A 5742-nucleotide genomic window follows, 5' to 3' on the forward strand; every position below is an offset into this window, starting at 1 on the left:
CATTAGAACCAGTGCCGTAAGGTCAATTAGGTCATTGCCTTAGGCCTCCCAGCAAACTCTTAATTTTATAAATATTAATTTAAATTTAAATTATTAGGTAATATATTTTATTTTATTATTTATTATTATTTTCTTAGTAAAGTTATAAAATTTTATTATATGTATACACATAGATATATTATAAATCATTTGAGAAGTTTATAATTCATTTGAAAATTATAGAAAAATTAGTTTCCATTTACTTTAAATTAAAAATAATCATATTAAAATGAATATAGTGATTAAATTTTATAAAAAAAATTATGTATATTTTGATGAAAATGAGAGTGGCGAGATTACACTTGTAAAATATAAAATTGCTTTGTACCTTTTATTTGAGTCATAATAATTGAAAATGGTAAAAGAAAGTGAATTGAAAAAAATATTATATTTATCTTGAACTAAATTTAAGTTTTAGTGAATATTAATTTGATATTATTGGTCTTAACTTTTTTTCCTAAATTAAAGATATTAATAGAAATATTAACATAAAAATTAATATCTTATTAAAAATATTGAAGTATATTAAAAAGTTAATCATTTTTATATGCATATAATTTTTATAAAATATAAGTAATAGTACTTACAATTACAATTTGATGTCATTATAAAAAAATATTCAAAATCAAATTTTTTTTCTAGATTCAATTTGAGATCATTTATATTGTAAGATATAGTAGAATAAATTACTAGTAAAAATATTTCTTCAATATTAAATTTTAATTAACAATTTTTTCAAAAAAAGTGAAAGAATAAAATGAAAATAGACAAAACTTACCTACAAAATATGTCTAAGGCCAAAAAATTAATATATAGGCACGGCCCTGATTAGAACAGAGGACAAAGATCGTGGCAATTGGCAAAAGCATGAACAACACCGGCCGTTAACTTAAATATAATTTTATAAAGAAGACCAAGGTGATGGTGTCTGCCAAGAATAAAAATAAAGTTGGTGATGATTCTAGACTAGTTGCTAGCAAGCCCATCAACAATGGCATCACTAATGAGCACAAGTTAATTTGATAGTATATCGTTAACATTATATATGAGCACTAGTGATTGGCGGCGGAATATATGATAATGTAGCATGATTAGACAAGTTAAGAAATATCCTCGGTAATCTTAAGAAGAAGAAGAATGGCTTACGCATTGTCCCACTTCAGTTTCAAAGTGGAAGAAGCCTCAACGTTTCAAAATATACTCTAGTACATGTCGGCCATATCATGACTTTCTTAACCGTACGTACACGTGACTATTGAGGTTATTACCAATATATCTTAGCACTAGCAGTATTGTTAATTTATTCAGCAAGATATAGAAGGAGAGCAAAATGCTTTCCCACTTGGTAAAGGAGCATCCTTATTACATAATTTGTTGCTATGTTGGTCTCTTGTTGTTGTTCTTATTAGTATGTTGGGCACTTTGGTGCAAAAACAAGTCCTCTATCGGCATTCCTCCGGGAAATCGAGGATTGCCCTTCGTAGGAGAGACACTTCAGTTCATGGCTGCCATCAACAGCAGCAAAGGAGTCTATGAGTTTGTCCATGCTCGCCGCCTCCGGTAACAAATGAATCCCAATATTCTAATTAAACATATTGAAACCTCTTCTCTTTTTGTCTCACTGATCTCTTCTTGGTTTTGTCCTTCATATGTGGCTGCACCTAATGCCTATTGTACATAATAAAGTAAACAAAGTTATACTACTGCATGCACTTATGCTTTATGAAGTTGTAACCAGCTAGAGTTTACTTACAAGTTATATATATAGCTAGATAATATCATATGATTTGTGAGTACATCCGTATTATACTCTAGAAATGATAATCTGATTATCATAATGTGCCCTTAGGCCTGCAGTAATGTTGAAAGTGAAAGAAAAAAAAATTGATATTCAAATTAAGTGGAGAAGAAGGAATATGTCCGTTTACTGAACTAGCTAGCTAGATGATGATCTATATATATATATATCATGCACGCAGCCATGCACTTTTTCTTTATATGTATTGCTTTCTAAAGATTTTAATGTACTCTTTGTCTATTTATTTTTATTTAGTTTAATTAAAATATATTGACAATAAAAACAATTTTACGCAATTATCTACTAATATTTTTAACAGGAATTAATTATCTAGATTCTCATATATGCATCATAATGTTATTAGTTTTATAATAATTATTTTAAAAATTGTATAAAATAATTTCTAATTAATTAAAATTAAAGTCTTGTTTAAATAATTAACATGGATCAGTAATTTAGTTGCTAATACAATACGCAGGTATGGAAAATGCTTCAAGGCGAAGTTGTTTGGGGAGACGCACGTTTTTATATCGAGCAGGGAGTCAGCAAAAGTGATTGTAAACAAGGAGAACGAGGGAGGGAAATTCTCAAAGAGCTACATAAAATCAATCGCAGAGCTGCTTGGGCGCGACAGCTTGCTCTGTGCAGCACAACAGCATCACAAACTCATACGCGCCCGTCTCTTCAGTTTGTTCTCAACAGATTCTTTGTCTTCCTTCGTTCAACTCTTTGATTCACTCGTTCTTCAAGCTACACGTACCTGGACCTGTGGATCTGTTGTCGTCATACAAGATGAAACACTCAAGGTATACATATATGAATTAATTAAAATAAAATAAAATTATCTTCAAAAACACAAGTATCTTTCACCCGGATAACATCATTATCAACAACAAAACTTATTTTTAAATATTTTAAGCAACTGTTATGTTCAAGATTCAAATAAAAACATTTGGTTAAACTAAAAGATCCATACGTTTTTCTTAAAAATTGAGTATGAATTAAGTATATTAAGAGTTATATAGAAGAGAAATGAAGCATTTCAATTTTTTATTATAAAATTAATATTTAATATATTCATGATTTATCATATACATGTATATGCACATATTATTAACCATGCATAATTTTTTTTAAGCTTTCTTACTTATTCTCTAAATGAATTATTTACCTTAGAAGAGTCATGCCCTATCTATGCATTAGTGACGTCCTATGTATTAGTGATCCCATTATGGGGAAAAACTTTTGAATTGATTTTCTACTTTCACGAAAAAATATTTAAAGACGAGATAGAATGATATCTTTACATAAAAAGTTAAGGATTATAATCTAGTTAGTTGAATAAAAATATTTTTTTACAAGGGTAAAAAAGTTTTCTAATATAATTAGTTCTGATTAATTTTTTAAACAAATCACTATTAACTTAATTCAAATTAACACACACGGATAACTTTGGTAATGCAGCTGGCCTGTAAGGCGATGTGCAAGATGCTAATAAGCATCGAGAGTGGCCAAGAATTAGTGACGATGCATAATGAGGTTGCTCGTTTGTGTGAAGCAATGCTAGCATTACCCGTGAGGTTACCCTGGACCAGATTCTACAAAGGCCTTCAGGTAATTATTATATACAAATCATTTCAGTGTTAGCTGAAACAAACTTTGAAATGTTAGTTTAAGCTTTCAAGTGAAAAATGCAGGCTCGAAAAAGAATAATGAACATATTGGAGAAGAATATAAGTGAAAGAAGAAGTGGAATTGCAACTCACCATGTAGATTTTCTTCAACAACTTTTAGATAATAAATTAAACGAGGATGGAGTCCCAGGCCTAACAGACAGAGAGATCAAAGATAATATCTTAACTATGATAATTGCAGGTAACGTTTATATTAGAACTATTGAACACCCCCCCCCCCCCCCTAATATATTATGTGCACCGGATTTTGCTATATAAAGTTCGAAATTGCAGGACAGGACACGATTGCAAATGCAATGACATGGATGATCAAATTTGTGGATGAGAATCGACAAGTTTTTAATACTCTTATGGTCAGTGAATCCTTTCAATTCGGTTTTGTCTTTAAATTATATATTATTCTTTCAACACTTTCTTCCTTGGTAGTTAATAAAATGTTGTAATTCGTTAACTAAACAGAAGGAGCAACTTAAGATTGAGAAGAATGGCTCAAGAAATTCGTATCTTACACTAGAGGCCCTTAATGAGATGCCATATGCTTCTAAGGTGTGTGTTATTAGTTGTACACTTTTACACTATTAGTTCAAGCAATGTGCTGTTGGCTGCTTCATTAAATTTACTAGTGATGAAATTGTGCATTGCATGAGTTGCTTCTCTTAAATTAATTGTGGTTTCTGATGATTAATTAATTGCTCATGACAAATTCTTTTCTTTCCCTTTTAATTCTTAATGTTTTTTATACTTTTATATTTATTTGTCTGAATAAAATTGGGTCTTCACACTTACAAACAGGTTGTAAAAGAAGCGTTGAGGAAGGCATCTGTGGTACAGTGGTTGCCCAGAGTAGCACTCGAGGACTGTGTGATTGAAGGTTCCTATATACATAAATTTCCTATGCATGCCTATGTACTTTGTATAAATTGAAAGGAAAAATAATTCGTAATATAATACTGATATAGGATTTAAAATCAAGAAAGGGTGGAACATTAACATCGATGCTAGATCGATACACCATGATCCAACTGTGCACAAGGATCCGGATGTGTTCAATCCTTCAAGATTTCCAGTAAGCCTACCCTTAGGACCCTTTAATTACTCTTTTTTCATTTTCCTTCCCTTTCTTTTAACCCCAAATGATACATCTTGCAACATTATAATGGGACTTTAACATTCACAAATTACAAGATAAAAATGTTGGAAAAATTACAGGCAGAGTCAAAACCATACAGCTTCTTAGCTTTTGGGATGGGAGGAAGGACGTGCCTAGGGAAGAACATGGCTAAAGCCATGATGTTGGTGTTTCTCCACCGCTTCATCACCAATTACAAGTGAGTACTTTATTTTCTATCATTGATCAGACTCATTAATTAATTTTATTTTGGTAAAATGCTGATTTTAAGCGTATGGTTGTAGCATACAACTAAAGTAATTAAATAGTTGTAGTGCTTATATTCAGGTGGAAGGTGATTGATTCTGACTCAAGTATTCAGAAACGAGCGCTTTTTACAAAACTTAAGAGTGGTTATCCTGTACGTTTGATATCTAAGAAGGATGCCAAAAACAAAACCATGTGACAAGATAAAGATTTACATTTCCCAGCAATTGGAATGAGGGCTTGAAGGTTTTACCCGTAGATTCAGGGTTGGCTATTTTTTGTTTTTGTTTTGAGTGGCAAGTATTTAACTCACATGTCCTAAGATATTGCAATTACTAGTTATCTATTATAAGCATATTTCGCATGTATTAATATTTTTACCCTGTCATTGTAAAGACGTTAAGTGGAAAAGTTAAGGTATTAGTGGTGATTCGGGTCTAAATTTCTTCTTCTAATCCTAAAGTAGTGTAGTTGAATTAAAAAATTAAAAATTACAATCCCTCTTTAGTAATATATAATATGGTTGAAAAATCGAAGCTTTGAAGACTACTTTTTTTCTTCTTCTTCTGTTTTGGCCATTTTCCTTTCTTTATTACTTTTCCCTTCAAGTTGAGGTGCTGAGGAAAAATTAAACAAGGTGTCTCCCTCAATTTGACAGCCAGTTGCCAGAGCAATCCAAAGGAGTAGAACCATTTATAGACGGACGCTGCACTTATGATCACTGAGCAAACGACAATGATGCCTATTTCGATCAATTTCCCTTGGTCAAATATAAAATGTGAGTAGTCATTAAAACAAAAGCTATTCTATTACGAATATGGTGCCAAATGGTTATT

At 31.0% G+C, this 5742-nt stretch overlaps 1 long non-coding RNA gene across 3 annotated transcripts; it reads left to right on the forward strand.

The window, feature by feature from the left end:
* The first annotated feature begins 1329 nt into the window (after positions 1–1329).
* LOC100793218 (abscisic acid 8'-hydroxylase 1-like) lies at positions 1330–5348 on the forward strand. Of its 3 annotated transcripts, none has more exons than XR_005891076.1 (10): positions 1330–1599; positions 2316–2643; positions 3302–3451; positions 3535–3712; positions 3805–3884; positions 3991–4077; positions 4324–4402; positions 4491–4597; positions 4741–4859; positions 4945–5348. It is a non-coding gene; the product is annotated as an abscisic acid 8'-hydroxylase 1-like (long non-coding RNA). The 3 variants fall into 3 exon arrangements; XR_005891075.1 differs by having other exon boundaries at positions 4975–5348; XR_005891074.1 differs by having other exon boundaries at positions 1331–1599; positions 4988–5348.
* Positions 5349–5742: the final 394 nt, after the last annotated feature.

The sequence above is a fragment of the Glycine max genome, chromosome 4 (genome assembly GCF_000004515.6).
Source record: "Glycine max cultivar Williams 82 chromosome 4, Glycine_max_v4.0, whole genome shotgun sequence".
Lineage (NCBI taxonomy): Eukaryota > Viridiplantae > Streptophyta > Magnoliopsida > Fabales > Fabaceae > Glycine > Glycine max.